Source organism: Stegodyphus dumicola, chromosome 6, assembly GCF_044657685.1.
Source record: "Stegodyphus dumicola isolate Sdum_Otavi_A_Nest chromosome 6, ASM4465768v1".
In the NCBI taxonomy this organism is placed as follows: Eukaryota; Metazoa; Arthropoda; class Arachnida; order Araneae; family Eresidae; genus Stegodyphus; species Stegodyphus dumicola.
The window spans coordinates 206,164,904-206,181,985 of record NC_140773.1 but is presented as its reverse complement, the minus strand read 5'-3'; the positions used below and the strand labels follow the sequence as shown (position 1 = coordinate 206,181,985).

General features: G+C 30.1%; 1 protein-coding gene across 2 annotated transcripts in view; it reads right to left on the bottom strand.

The window, feature by feature from the left end:
• Positions 1-17,082, bottom strand: part of LOC118193574 (NAD(+) hydrolase sarm1-like) — a 302,001-nt gene that overhangs the window by 208,848 nt on the left and 76,071 nt on the right. Inside the window, exon 2 of one of the 2 annotated variants that reach the window (XM_085819393.1) lies at positions 6,314-6,489. The exons of the other annotated variant lie outside the window; for it this stretch is intronic. The gene's annotated coding sequence lies outside the window, so the exon portion shown is untranslated. The remainder of the gene's footprint in view (positions 1-6,313; positions 6,490-17,082) is intronic. 2 annotated transcript variants of the gene reach the window in all.

Genomic DNA, 17,082 nt, shown 5'->3' with positions numbered 1-17,082 from the left:
TATAGGCACAGAGTTAATTTTTTAACATTTTCTAATGGTGGTGTGCCTCGTGATTTTTTTCCCCGCGACAAGTGTGCCTTGGCCAAAAAAGGTTGGGAAACGCTGGCCTAGCCTAATGCGCCATGGAACTATGTCTCTATATTTCACATACTTGCTTCTGATCAGGAGGAAAGTTTTCCATTCGAAGGCACACTATTGAATAAAGAAACGAATACCTAAATTATTTGGGCCCACCAGCGGCCGAGCGGTAAAGTCGCTGAACACTGGTAGTTCGGTCCGAGGTTCGAATTCCGCGAACGGGCTGGCTGCATGGGTGTTTTCGTGTTTTTCCCCATGTGTAACGTGTATACGAGCCAGTTTCCCTTAGAAAGTCCTCCACGAAAGGCATCCCTCCTCTTAGGCAGATAGCCCTAGTGTGCTTTGCCATAATTAAATACACCACACCACACCACCTAAATTATTTGATTTCTATTTAAAAAGAACAGTTGCAGTTTATCTCAGAAATAACAACAACTTCCAAATTTGCTTGTCATAGTCAATCAATAGTTATTATAAATTTATTCTTGCGGGTATAGCCAACGGATGAAGTCAGATTTTTTATGCTTGGGATAAAAGCGCAATGTTCAGATTCTCATAAATTCCTGTTATGCAAGAAATTTCCTATTACTCATAGTTCGGATATACAATTCTGTAGGCTTAAAAAGAACAAAAATTGGACATTTCTAAATACCTTGATAATGCCCTTATATCATAGGAATGTCCAACCCAAGGCCCGTGCGCCGCATGCGGCCCGCCCTGTAAATTTTTCGGCCCGCGACAGAATTCGCGAAATTTGTGAATTGCGGCGCAAAAATGATGAGTGCTTTTGGATGAAATTACGCCTTCGAAACTTACCCTCCCCCGAAAATGAAATTCACAAAACAGGAGTCCAAGAATAACGGACGTCCTTAACTGACGAAAACCTGCAACATTCATTACGATGAGCAAATACAAGTATTGAGATCGACTTGAAAAACTTAATGAAAGAGAAAGAAACATCGCACTGACTAAAGTAAATATAATATTATTCTCTTATTTTATAGATTATTTTTGTTATAATTATTTTATGTATAAACTGTTCTTAGTTAATTTATGAATAAAAATGAAACTATAACAATAATGCATTCTATTCTAAATTATTACCTCTGTCTTTATATTATATACAGTCAAAAGTCGTTAATCCGGACTCGTCGGGACTTCGGCGATTCCGGATTATCGATTTTTTCGGATTATAGATCATCAGTTTAAATCTGGTAAGATGGTATGCAGAAATTATAAAATTAAAAATATGAAACCATAATTTATGAAATAAAGAGCAATTATGATCTAAAGAGTATCAAAATTTACAAAAAAAAAAAAGCTTAATATTTATTTGTTTACTTTATTAAACATTTCTTTCAATGTAAGTTGTTTAAGTTGCTTCGTTTTTTGTGCTAATACTTTCTCTTTAATTCTAAGAACAGACATAATTGCTTGCTCAGTTACAAAGTTCCACTGTTCAAGTCCTGTAATTGCTCTGTCGAGAATACCGACTAATTAATTTGTCAATCGAATTTTTTTCGTTCTCAATAACCTCTGTGTCACTTTCTTCACTATCGGAAGCGAATTATAATGACGAGGAATTTGATTTAAATCATATCAAAGGCGGAGTACATAGAGATGAAATACTACATTTAGTAAGGAAACGTTCCCCACCCCCCGCAGAGCAGCGTGAAATTGATAAACAGTTTCGGAATGGTTAGAGAAACAAAGGATATGCCTTTATCCATTTTTTGCAGCAATTCCACTTTTTGTTTGATGGACATCGAAACATACTTTCGCTTTGTAGATCCTTTGAAATTCTATTTTACATAATCGAAAGTTCAAGCTTACTTTCATAAAATTGCTCTAACAGTCTGAAAAAAATAATAAGCCGGATCCAATTCGAAGATTAAGGAACAACGCAATCTGCAACAGTAACTGAAATAGATAATTAGATAATTTTAGCTTAGCTCATACCGTCCGTTATACATTAAACGCGCATGAGGAAACGTATTATGCGCATGCGTAAACGTATTACGCGCATGCGTGGACGCATTATGCATTGACGCATGCGCAAAAAGTTTGTAGCTTTGAGGTCCGGATTATAGATTATTCTGGATTATGGGTGTCCGGATTGACTGTATATACAAAAGTCTGGCCCGCTGGAATAACATATGCATTTCCAAACCGGTCCACAAAGTGTTTCGGGTTGGACAGCCCTGTTATATCATATAAAAATGCGTTTTTAAATAGATAAAAGCATAGCGATATAATATTTCGGTTTTGCTTTATGATGTTCTTTATTAAACAACGACAGAAACGAATAAATAACTAGATTAATAATTCTAGAACACTAATTAATTTCAACAAATCAATAAAACCACTCAAATTTTCGAAAGTTCTCAATAATAATTAACTAGCATAAGAATTTAAATGTTTCAAAAAATTGTGCATGACCTATAATGGCGTCACACCACGACTCGCTGTTTCAGCATCCACATAACTATGCAGATGAGATGGAAAGACGCAAGGCCACTCGAATCATTTTTTCGGATGGCTCATTAATCAATGCAATTATTCGCCGCCAGGTGGCTCAGCTCAAAACAGCTGCAGTTACTGGATCTTGGCAGTAATGCTGACGGGAAATTTAAAAAAAAAAAAAAAAAAAAAAGGAAAAATAGACGAGAATTTGTTTCTGCTACCTTTGTTTTTTATCCTTCTGCGTCTGACATTTTTGGAAAATAGATCGTTATCAGGGACAAGGCAAATGACACTCTTTGGAAAACAAAAAAGGAAGTTGCGAACAAGCCAGAATAATATTATGCGTGCAAATACAAACATGGCGTGGAAATCGACTGTAACCACCTAAAACTTATATGGTTAAGTAAAAGCATCAGCAATTCGAGGAAGTCACGTGAGGTGTGGCAAGTTAATTTACCGTACAATAGCTATCAAAACAAAACAAAAACTAGAAAAGTAGATTTTTTTCTGTGCGAATGCGTGACTCTGATTAGATCTGCCAAAAGCGCACATCCACGTAAAAAGCACATGAATTATGACGTTGATCTGTTATTCAATCCAACATAATATTCAGTTCCGCATAATTTATGTGAGTTTAAAATTGATGTGCAAATGAAGAATCAAAAATTTATTATCGCATTGGCTGTCTAATCAACGGGAAATAAGGAGTTTTCATTGACATGTGAAAAATCGGGAGATTCTTGTAATCCAAACCGAGAGGCATATTTCGTAAGTGCACATCTGTATCGCCACCGAGAGTGTAACGTCTAGAATGTACCATTGGGCTTATAGTAATGTATCTGCCATTTCACATGACTTTTACTCCGCTTTAAGCAAGATGGTTGAAAATCTTTTGCCACTCTATTTCCTATACAAAATAATTAAAGCATCGTGGATTTCTTGTGAAAATTTTCAGCGCGAAGTTAAATCAAATGTAAGCATAATATATATGTAAATAGTAAAAGTCTTATTACATTGTTACATTATTGAAGTCTATATGAAAATGATGTTCTATAATAATAGACAACGCACAGTTTTATTCAAAGCGAACTTTTCTAATTTGCATTCCTACATATTTAGTGCGTTAAATTTCACATTAATAACTGTTCACTCGTAATATATTATTGCCTGCACAAAAAATACTCTTCAAACAAAATGAATTTATATTATTCACAACGAAAATATTTAATTTAATCATATATAATTAAAGTTTAATGTTAACAATAGTTATAATCAGATGATTCAGAATACATATTCTGAATCTTACACTTTCAAAATCAAAAGAATGCAAGCGTTGAGATGAGAAAATACTTGATTCATTGTAACACTTCCAGTTATTCTCAGAATAAAAAAAATTGTGCACTTCAATCCTCTTAATCCACAGGTGTCAGTAAATGCATAATATTCGCGGCTAATTGTAGCTTGAGTCATTTTCTCGATATAAAGATGGATAATATGTCTAGAACATTAATCCGAATATCAGCGCGTGATAAATTTCACGAAAGTAAAATGTTGACGATTAAATAAACTTATAAAAACGTAAACAGCAAATCACTGCGACATTTTCTACTAAAATAATAGAAGTATTTATGCATGTATAACTGTGAAAAAAATGAAAAATAAAACGTAAACAACAACATACGCTCATGTGCATAGTTTCACAGATTCAGCGTCACAAAATTCGGACTTTTTCTGAAATGACATACCCATTTTTTTTTCTATACTTCAATTGTACAACTCAAATTATGCGCCTAAATATTAAATTTTGTAAAATTTGGTGAGAAATTTAAAAATTTTTCATGGCGCACTTTTCTCAGTATGCACCAAGAATAATTAATTTAGAGAAATTCTTAATTTATAGTACCCATTTTCCTTTCCCTTTCATTGCGCATGAGCAAAAATAAAGGTGCATTGTTCATTCTTTCAAATAATTTTAATAAAGTGCGTAAAACGCATTTGACGTTATTAACGCTTTTAACAAATATTCTAAATCTCAAAATGCGCCAATATATAAATTCACGAAAGTCTTGGGAAATTTTGGATAACGAACTCTATTTTTTTGCAGATACGTCTAGAAATACACCTACTTTAAGGTGATAGCAAAACTTTTAAAGATCATAATTCAAAATGTTTTTCGGAAAATTTATAAAAATTACTAAAAAATACAAACTTTGAAAAATAAATCAGGAAATATCTGCGAATTTTATTTGAACTGTGAAAAAAGGCATCAATTAAGTTTAATAAAGAAAGAAAATTAACAAATATATAGACAAGTATATTACATTGAGGAGCTAAGATTTTTGAAAGCTCATCTTTTAAAAACTACTAGAACGATTTTTATGAAACTGGGCACTTTTGCATAATTTGAGTCGCAGAAACGAGGTATTTAAAAAAATCGGTATGTCATTTCAGAAAAAGTCCGATTTTGTATAAAAATGCATACGTTAGAATGATGCTATATATAAATCTAATATATATTCTAAGTCGCGCTTTCGAGATATGAAAAACGTAAGTTAAATTTCTTCAACTAGCTCAATGCAACGGGAGATATAGAACTGACCATTTTTTTCTGCAGGTTGTACCTTTAACAAGATGAAAATAAAATTAATAATTTACTTACTATTGTATGGATAAATTTAGCAATCATACATTAACGTAAAACACAATAATACGCAAATACGTATTGAATACATATTGGTTGAATCTTTGTAAAATATTCTACTAATGTCTGCAGTATATTAAGATGATTCATATCAAATAAAATTTAAAAAGAAAAATTGTATGCCCCTAGTTATACTAGTAGGGAAGACATGAAATTTGCTCCTTCTAATCTTCATTTACTGCTCCTTTTTTTCGGTAAGGAGGCAAGGCTAAAATTAAATTTAAAAAAAAAAAAAAAAATTCAAGATTCGGTCATTTTCCGTGAGATTTAGCGAAAACCCAGAATATATGGTAGCTATGTACCGAGAAAATCAGTTCAAGAGTTTTAGAATTTTAACTGTGTACTTCATTTCCTAAATTTTATTCATGTCTTTTTAATAAAAATAGGTGTATTTTTAAGACTGTATTTCTTAAATTTATTTTTCTTTAAAGGCAGATTTCAAATTTTGCTTTAAATGAAAACTTTTAATAATAATTTCTTCTTTGTTGTTCTCATTAGTATTGATTGAATTCTCATTAGTATTGATTGATTCTCATGAAAGATTTAAGAAATACAAGATTGAAAGGATTTGAGAAGTTCAAAAAACAGTTAGGATTCGGATTCGATAAAATTTAGTTTCTTACTATTTCTACTATTTAGCATCTTCGCATTTAAATTTTTGATTTTTATAAAGCATGTAGAGACATTAGATATTTTTTTGGAAGCAGGAGAAATGAAAAATTTGCAATGCCTTCGCCGAGAATCGAACCGCGGACCTCTAAAATACGCACCCAGCGTGCAGACCACCATACCACGAAGGCATGCCAAGAAGGCGGGAGAAATACCTTATAAGCAACTAGCTCTTAGTACATACGCAAGATTATTATTTTTTCAAAGTTGCTAAATTTTCATACTAAAGAAGGTAACAGAAATCGTAATAAAGAATAAAAATTAAATTTAACGATTATTATTGCAAAATTTATAATATTGCTTATAGACTACGAATGTACTATACACGTAAAATAAAGCATTAATTATTCAAAAGTTATTACTCATTGTTTTACATACAAAAGTGCTGAAAACATGACTCACCAAATGAGTTGCAGTTATAGAAGTTTACGGGAAATGTAGGAGCAAAATTGAATGATTTCCGCTGTAATTTATTCTGTTTAGGTAGATATATTCATCAGATTTTATGGAAGCCATAAAACATTTTGCTACATATTCAACAATAAACACCATCTTCAACTTAATACACTTTTTGAATACTAAAAAATAAAGAGAAAAAAGAAAAATTTTCAGTGGAAAACGAACATGTAAATATGAATATACTATAGAAGCAAATACATAACAATAATGTTAATTTTTTTAAAAGTTTATAACACTGAGCTCACCCAGTCGAGTAACAGAGTGCGTATATATATACATATAAGTAATTGTGAGTAAATTAATAAACCTAAAACTTGCGCTAAAGCTGCTAAGTAATAAACCAATAATTTATTATTAGAAAATATTTTTCATATCTCCAAGAAACTGAAATTAAATTAAAACCATGAATTATAATAAAAGAAAATTTTTTATTCAGTACTTTAATTAGTATTATCTAGACCTGCCTTTATTGCAGTAAAACCATTAAAAATCAGTAAAGAAAAATCCTAAATCGAAAAATACCAAAAACAAAAGTAAAAATTTTCAGTATTGAAAAAATAGTTAATGACATTAACTGCAGATTAATTGACTTGTCAAGGAAAACAAACCAATCTACTATCAATTAACAATAACTAAATTGAGTGAGAGTGTTCCACCTTTTTCTCAAGTAAGGATCAAATTATTATTCTGCTTCATAAGTCTCGGACAATACTTAATTAACAGAAATATATTAATTCATTTAAGCCAAAATAAATGCCATAAATAAAATAAAATTAGTCAGATAATCCTTTCAATTTAAGTTACTCGTTAAGAACATAACTAAACGAGATCCTTACTTAAGAAAAAATGTTTTCCCGACATGCTCATTTTAAACGCAAATTCAAAAGTAAAAACAAAAGTCATACATTCTGCAATATTAAAAAGTTAAATTCGAAATCAAAAGAAGATCAAAATTTGCATAATCTTTTAAATTACAGTTTAATGAAAAGTAATTATATAGATAGTTTAAGATCAATGTCAGGAAGGAAATTAAAATTAACTTACTTATCTGCGAAATTTAAAACGAAATGGCTGGAAATGTAATTGTGCTCAAGATGGAATGTAAGACGGTTGAGGTAAAAAGTGTTGTTCTCTATTTCAGATAGTTTAATCTTAAACTGGCGAAAAAAAATCTTATTTAAAATTTAAAAGTTTCTTGGAGATAATATATTTATAGTAGGCTGATATGTATATACGTTTACTGTGGCCAATTAATTGCAACCAAAATGGAACGTGCATGTTATAGCAGTCCCATTCATAAAAATTCAACGTTGTGACGCTACTCGTTTTTGAGTTATGCGATATACAACCGTACGCACGTACGTACAGATTTCTTGAAAAAAAATTTGGCGAATACATTTTAAATCCATTTTACAATCCGTTTTGGGAAAAACAGTCTTTTTTCTGTGCGTAGGTATAGATATCAAGAAAAAACATCGTTCAAATGGATTCGAGAGCCGTCAAAACGGATATTTTCGTTGAAATATGACATCTGAAATTTTTCGCGATTACAGTACTTTCTTTACTTCGTACAAGGAAGTAAAAAACAATAAAATTCCTTTTTTCATTTACGTGGGTTATTAAGCTAAGCACATAATTTTACCTTTACTTTTCCTATACTAAATGAAACAAAGGAAATTTTTTTATTTAACAAAACTATACACATAACCTATTTGTATCCAACTAAAGTTAAGCTCTTATTTCTTATTAACATAAAAAATAATCTGTACATAAATAATGTAAACTGATACAAAATAACAACATGATTAATAACAATAAAAAGTAATTTTGTATTATATTTTATTTAAGGACAACTTCCAAATGCATAAATAGATTAACAAGCTGAAAACGTGGCCAGAAAAAACAGAATGTGATAAAGACACCGATTCTATTATCCTCCAAAAACGGTGAAAATGTCCTTAATGAATTAACAATTTAAAACTGTACAACTTCCCACTGCTCTTTCACAATACGCAGGTGTGCAATCTTGTGTCGAAATCCCTTTTTAATTTGGAAGTTCACAAAAAATAATACATGATAATATGCACACAGCTGCATGAAAGACGAGCACAAAGTCTCAAGTCTTTCTTCCGGTGCTGAATATGAAATAGTCAGATATATTTTAACCAAAATTGTGGCTTTTATTATTATTATTAGTAATAGTAATAGCATCACAATGGGTAGTAATAAATGTAAAAATGAAATGAAATAAATTTCAAGTGATTAGTATAAATAGAATCACAGCCTCACATATACCGACGTTCCAGTAGCAGATTCATGCTTCTACCTAACATCTGTAAAAACACAAAAGCATGACGATGAATGTTTCCAGGTGTTGTATTCACGATTTCTAAAGAAGAAATTGTTTTGAAGCATGAAAATTTACATTGTGCGATCAACAGCTTAGCATTACCTGCGCTTGACCTTCCTTTTCCCATTTCAGAATTACACCCTTTAATATTTTCACTAGCAGCATATAAATTTTAATGAAACAGTTTTACTTCTTAAAGTACTAAATTTCTCCATCTGCCAATAAATTCATTGTTATATTTCTTTCAAATAGAACTAAAAACTTCTTTTAACATCAAAAATATATCTAGCTCTAGCCGTCAGACATTTTAGAAAAACATATTCTCTTATTAAAATTCAGTATAAACGAAATTCAATGATTTCACAATTCTAGTCCCCCTTCCCCTCCCCCTCCCTAGTATTAAAGAATCCCAGAATCAAAAAATTGCTTACTAGTATTCTTTTTTGATATATGGAAGCTTTTTTTATTATTTTTTACGGCGCTGAAAAAAATTCCATACTAAGCATTTCAGATAGTCTTTAAATGTTTTTAGATCAGATTGAATATATTAGAATTTAAGATTTTAAAAAATTTGTACACATACTTCGTTGTAAGACGCTTTGTTTTATTGAGCTTCGCAAGTACTTTTTTTTTTCCAAGTCGAAATTTCGTGGCAACAGTGCATCAAGTAAATCAGTCGGCGACATTTTACTGATCACATTTGCAGCTTTGTGTACTTTACGGGAATTTTCGTAATATTTTATCACATTTTATAATAGCGGTAAGATCAATAACAGCAGTATCATGTCAGCTTAAATATTGAATGCTAAATTCCATATTTGTTACTTACATTTTTAAAAGATTACCATCAATCATTTCAGAGATATTTATTATTAACCACAAGCAAGTTTCGTGCTCTAGCAAAATACAGAGTATTGTCCTCCTAACAAAATTTTTGCTGGCAAGAGATACAGTAATCTAGTTGTAACGTAAGTTTTCCGAATGAAAGTTTTAATAAAGTTAAAAAAACATGAAAGCAGTACTTTTAGTGCGGGTAGTAATCACCACCTAAATCTAAGATTTTCTGTCAACGTTTTGATAGTTTTCAAAGCCTTCGGTCCAGAAACTTGATGGACGCGAGTTCAGAAACAGATCAATCTCATTTCGAACTTCCAGTGAAGAACCAGCAAGATGTAGCTACAGATGTGAAAAATATGGAAGTCCGAAGGAGCGATATCGGGGCTATAAGGTGGGTGTAGCAAAAAATCCGTTTCGAGTCTGTACAGAGTCCAGCTGGTGAATGCAGACTCATGTGGTCTTGCATTATCTTGATGGAACCTTACCTTTTCGCGCAGAACCCAGATCGACGTTTTTTATTTAAAAACAGTGTTCGATGTTATGCAAATTGTATTTCTTTCTTTGTACCGAGGAGCGGCGCAGACGCAAATTTGTTAGGTTTTTAAAGCTCGCGGTTAGAACTTCGAGGTTGCTGTGAATTACTGGAGTTTCAACTAGGCAGAGGTTCACTGTAAAAAAAAACCTCGAAGTTTACAGACAAAAATCTTGTATAGTTACAGAAATGCGAACAATTACGAAGGAAATACCTGTAACGAACACAGAACCAAACGAAACTGTAAACTCTACAGGAATTTTTCAAGAAGTTTTGCTTGGATTTTGTCCGTAGCGTGTGATCACGTGGCTTAAAACGGCTGAGAGAGAAGAACCAATCAGGAAGAAGGTGGAAAAACAGCGTCTTAGCGAGAGAGTTCAACGATAGTCGCCATGTTAGCCATTATTTTTGCTATGGTCGAGGTAAGTTCGAAATAGTGTTTGACGTGTATTTTACTAATTTTATGTAATGTATTTGTTATGTTCTTTACACTATCTATAATTAAATTCCTTTAATGTTTAGCTTATAATTCTAATGCTCCTAAATAAACCTGTGTTGAATTATTGTTAGAGTTCAAATCACAGAGCTTGTGTTCCATTTAGTAAAATAACAACTTTTATTCGTTACATCTGCAGGTCTCTGCAGTTAAACTGCTCATATTTATAAACAGAAACAAATTTGTTAATATGTTAGTTTAAAAACAAATAAGCTTAATATTAATGTTCTATCTATAGTCTAATAATTTCTCATGTTAAATATTTATGTATCTTTTAAAACATATCGCGTTAGAATATTCATATTTTTCATTTTGTTGACAGATGTAACATTATTATTCCATACATGTTATCATTAATCCCAGCGTGAACTGCTTTAGAATATTTTTCAGAGCATTATTACACTATGTATGTTATTATTAATCTCAACGAAAAAGAAAAAATAAATGTAATATATTTAAAAAATTCGACAAAATAACTTAACATACATTAAAAATGGAATATTATTTCATTAATACATGCGATAAGTTCGCCTTAAAAGATTATATAGTCGGATAGCAATTACATATTTGTAAAAGTATTCAATGTATATTATTTTTTGTGTTAAAGATAGTTTTAATCCAGGACAGTCTTTACCAACTTATAAAGCATCTATTAAGTTACATTATAACCAACATTTATAAAAGGTGTGTATTTAATTATGGCAAAGCACACTAGGGCTATCTGCCTAAGGGGAGGGATGCCTTCGTGGAGGACTTTCTAAGGGAAACTGGCTCGTATACACGTTACACATGGGGAAAACCACGAAAACACCCATGCAGCCAGCCCGTTCGCGGGATTCGAACCTCGGACCGAACTACCAGTGTTCAGCGACTTTACCGCTCGGCCGCTGGTGGGAACATTTATAAAAGGCAATAATCGAAATGCCATGACTTTGACATATTTTTAACTATGATGTAACATACTAGGAACATTAAAGAAAAAAAAATTCTATTTTTTCCTTTATGCTTGTTGAAAAGTAAAATATTAATAAAATGGTACAACATTCATTCTAGTATTTACAATGTAAATTTACATATAAATTTACTATAAATTTTCTATAAATTTTGGTGCAAAGTTCATTATAAAATGCATTTGCTAATATTTAATAGTTATAGCATTCAATATCAAATCATGGAAATTTAAGTAATGATACGTCAGTTGCATATATTAATTTCAATACTCAACTCAGTGCCAAATTTCTTCTATATCTGAGATAACATGTATTTTTTTTAGAATAATTCTTTTGTGTCATCTTTTCATTTAAAAATCTCTTTGAGATATATTTTAATGTGAATTATTTTCAAAATTATCCTCATTAGAATGAATGTTGTTCTCTTTATTATGTTTGAAACTGCCGTTACGCTAAAAAATATATTCAGAAAACTATTTATTGCTGAATGTTTAAAATAAGTTCTACTGCTCCTTTTTGACAAAGAGTATCCATTTGAATTGCAGTTGGTTTTAATTAATCGTTGGTTGTATTTTTAAGAACTACTTGATAAAATTCAACAAATTAGTTCAATCTATGAGTTCATCTGAAAAACCTAAAATTTTTATTCCAATTCTGTCATGTGTATATATTTCAAGAATGAAAAAGAATTACAAATTCACTATCCAACAATACTGAGTAATATAAGTTGTTGATATAGCCAAACTTAAAAGGACCCATTTTAAAACCAGATTAAATAAATCATCGCGTATTTTCGGTCATCGAATTTCTTTGGCGTTAAAAGTGTCAGAGATTTAGTAAATCCAAGGGTCAAGGTAAGCTCAGATATTTTTTTTTCATAGTTCATATTTGCTAAGTTATAAATTTGGCTGAAGTTATGTAACTTATGCAAACTTATGTAAAATTATATGTAAATTATGTAACTTATGTAAAAGTTATGTAACTTATGCAAACATATGCTTAGAGTATTTGAACTAGTCTTGAAAAATCACTGGAATTTAAAATGTAATTGACAGTATGCCTTAAAGCTTGTTTTGGTAAAAGCATATTGATATCCCTTGATAATACAGGGAGCACCCTTCAATATACTCTAACTGCTGTTTTTCATAAATTAAAACATTTTAGACATTTAAGATATCTTCCTGTAAGTTACAACTAAATGAATGACTCTTAAGCATAAAAATATCAAATTTTTATGCTTAAGAGTAGAAGGAGTTATACACTTTTTAAATAACAGTGTCAGAAAAATATACTTTTTAAAATATGTAAACCATTGTTTGAAGTACAGAAAAACCTTCCTTAGCAACTATACCTCTTTAAGTGACTATGTCAAGTATTCTGATGATACAAACATTGATATTAATTATCACTGAGAATCATGCTTTGTGAAGTAACCACTTCCATTAAATATCAAAATTGTACAAAATTATGGAAGGTTATAGAGAGGTTTTACTGTATACTTAAAGTATATCATATCACTGTTAGATATTAATGATGTAAAAGATATTATCTAATCATAAATATTTCAAGCATTAAATAGCTTAGTGTAAGTCAATAAGTTTTCAGATTCTGACTTTGTACCCTGTCTTTCACTATGTAATATTTTTCTAGCAACTGTGTTAAGTACCAGTAAGTAAGTTTCTGTCTTAAAATACCACTTAATGTAATCAGGTATCATCTGTTCTGTCTGTAAAACTTAATCGTAATAAGTGAACAAATGAATATCTGTAAAACTAAAGATGACACTCTATGTAAAAAATACAAGTATTAAAATGTCTATGAGAGGAATATTTAAAATATTAAATCCACGATCAATTTTTGCGACATCTAAGATAGAAAATACCCAAACTGACTAGTTAATTCAGAGGATGAATGCATGTAACATCATTGTTCATGTGTTTGTTAATTGTGTAAGTTTTGAAGTTCATGCATTAATTGATGTTCATTGATAACTATATTATTGGCCTTATATATATACTTGCATTTCAAAATTTTGTATATTTTGCCAGTGAGCTAAGTATTAAATGCTGTTACGTATAAGTTCATATTATGTGGAAAAGTAGTTTTTGATCTAACACTTTCTGAGAATTTTTTAATGTTGATCATCAAGCTTAAAGCATACGGCTGAAATTACCAGTATTAACCATAATTTAATTATTCTCCTGTTTCAGCGTTTCTCAAACTTTTTTCGAATAGAGATTATGTGAATTATCATAATTTGTGAATCACCTTGCTGCTGTTCCCTTCGAAAGCAATTTTTTAGCATATATTACTACTAGTACACTTATATTTTAATATATAATTAAAATCCGTTATATTTTATAATTAAGTCCATTGAAGAAAAGTTATATTTCTAATATTTCAAGATTATTAATGAGAAGGATGATTTGTAATTCTTGCATGGCTCTTCTATATTTGGATATATGATGGTAACACCACAGTCTTAGTGGATATATGATAGTATATTTGGATATATGGTGGTAAGTACCACAGTTATAGTGTTTTAAATCCATCTTTTACTGCTAAGACCGAGTGGGAAGTCTGTAAGTAGGGTAACCGATAATAAATTTCATAAAATGTCTATCTTACGAGAAAAGGTGATAGATGATTGTCATATGTAACTTTTTAAACTCTGAGATTTTTCAACTAAATTTTTTTGTCTCCTTTGGAAACTTCGGAGGACCACGAGGGCAAGCTGTATGATCCACAGATTGAGAAGTGCTACCTTAATACATTTCAATTTCTAGAGAAATTAATCTTAAAAAAAAATCTGATCATTATTAAAACTACTTTACAGATTTATTTTATATTACAAATAAATATAGTAAATATCTAATAAACCTCAAATTATTTTCTGCAAAATGAATTATTTAAATTTGTACTGCTTTTGCTTCAAAAATGGATGATACATGCAATTTATGATTTCATGAAAGGACCAAAAGGAATCTTGTTTGCAATTTAATTATTTAATTTTAAAAAAGATTTAAATCATTTGGAATATGTGCAAGTGCATGCAATTATTATGAAGAGATTCTGAATTAAAATGTCACATAACAAATTTAGAATATGTTATGTACTTCTAACGAATGTGATTTTTTCTTTATTTAGGAGCCATGCTTTGAATCCTAAGAAGAAGAGGACTGCACCTACACAACTATGATTAATTAAAAATAACAATAATATAAATTTTACCTATTTTTTTATTTTATTTTCCTTTTGGAATAGTTTTCAAATAAAAATAAACCTATTTTTGTTTCTATATTCTGTGTATTGGAATAAAGAGTTCCCCCCCCCCAGTGTTCACTGATATGCATGTAAAAGAATTGTGTGCAAAATTAAATCAATTTTTGTTTGTCACATTCATTTTTCACAGTATGTACAATTTTCAAGATCTACAATACAAGATTCCTTGTAGCATAAGTCATTTTTTTTCTGTGTATTTTAAATATAAGATCTGTTTTTGTATATATCAACATTTTCCATACCTTTTTCTTATTTAATTTATAAAAACGTTAAAATATAATAAAATCAAAATAAGTGTATATCTATTTTTCAGGTTGGGTAAGGAGGAGAGGCATGATCTAGCAAAGGTAAAATGGTTGAGAACCACTAATATATGGTATTAAAAGTATTTTCATTTCTGCATTAAATTGCTGGAACCAAACAAATCTTTTATATTATCTTTAATAGTTTTTGTCAACTAAATCTAATCTTGCAAGATGTAGTTATGCATAACGAAATTCATTATTATGAATTATATTGACTGTTAATTATAGATCTTCACGCTAGCTGTATATGTTAGGAGTGAAATGCATTGTAATACCCAATATTTTCAAAATATGATATTTTTTAAAATAAAATATATGATTATGGAATATTACATTAAAATGAAATGGTTCCTTATGCAACCTGTATGTTACACTAAAAGGCTTCATCGAATACTTGTAAAGTAACGAGCAAATACTAAGTTAATATCTTGTGTGAATGAATATTATCTTACAGAATTTTTTATTCCATAAAAATCTGTCTAAAAATATAATTTTGTTGAATGAAGATTTAAACATTTTTCCCGAAGATTTAAAAAGTCGTTTGAAATAATGATAACAAAAACATTAATCTGAATCATTAAATAAATGAATAGAAAATTTTGAGAACAATTAAATCATCCACAGGAATTTTGAAATAATCATCGTATTTTTGACATCAGTTAAAGAAAGAAAATCTGAGTCATTTTGATTATAGTGATAAATTAGTTCCATTAATAGTAGGATAGAAAATTAAAATTTTAAGGAGCCATTATGCATTATCAATTTTTCATTAAAAAATTTTTAGTTTATTACTACTATCATATCAATTATTAATGCTGAATTCTTTATCTTCAGTTTTTACATTCTTAAGTCTACTTTTCTTAATTTTCTAGGCATAGCAGAGAAAAATATAATTATAGGATCAAGGCATTTCCAAATACGTTATATTTTCTTCCTTAAATTTTTAAGATCATTCTATATTCATCATGTATTATAGACACAGTATCAGGGGATTCTGTTCAATTTTTCAGTTAGAATTTGGGATAAAGTTGTGAAGTCATACCTACATTAAATGCTTGAATTGATTATTTGAAATATGACAAAGCAAGAGAGGGCCATCTGTCCAAGGAAAGGAATATTTTAAGGAAAACTTCATGTTACACAAACATTTACACAGGCAGCCCATTCTCTAGGATTTAAATCTAGAGCCAAATGCTAGTGTTCAGCTTACTGTCTGGCTGCCTGTAGGCAATAAATGTTTTAGTAGAAGGAATACTTGAAAAATTAAATTTAGGACTAACTAATTCTTCAATTTTGTATTTAATGAGAAGAATGTAATTTATTAATAAAGTTTTAAATCTGGGAAAATGCCTGTACAACTGTCCAATTAATTAATCTATTATTTCAATTAATGGTCAGTAGCAGAAGAGATTAAAAAGCATTTATGCCTAAAAGAATTATATGTTGTAATTAAAATGAATAATGCAATTAAGCATGAAAATAATTTTGGATAGCTTGTGATAACTGAATTTAAGTTCATTGTTGAGTTACATCAGTAATTTTTTTTTAGAATTTGAAAAAATATTTAGAATTGTTTATTGAAACAATTTCATTAAAATATTTTTTACTGTAATCATATCCAATTGCAGTCCCTTTAGATTACACTGTTGGGTATAAGGAGAATGATTTGGTTTAGTTTATTTAAGTATGGCAAAGCACATTAGGACTATCTGCCTAAGCAAAGAAATGCCTTTGTGGAGGACTTTCGAAGGGAAATACATGTTACACATGGAGAAAACCATGAAAATACCCATACAACCAGCCCATTCGCGGGATTTGAACCTCGGACCGAACTACCAGTGTTCAGCGGAGGAATTTTAGAACATTACTAATTTATTGCCAAAAAACCATTAAGTCTAATACACAAGTTTTTTTTCAGCTATTTCATGATGCATATGTAACTTTGAGATGTCTTAAAATT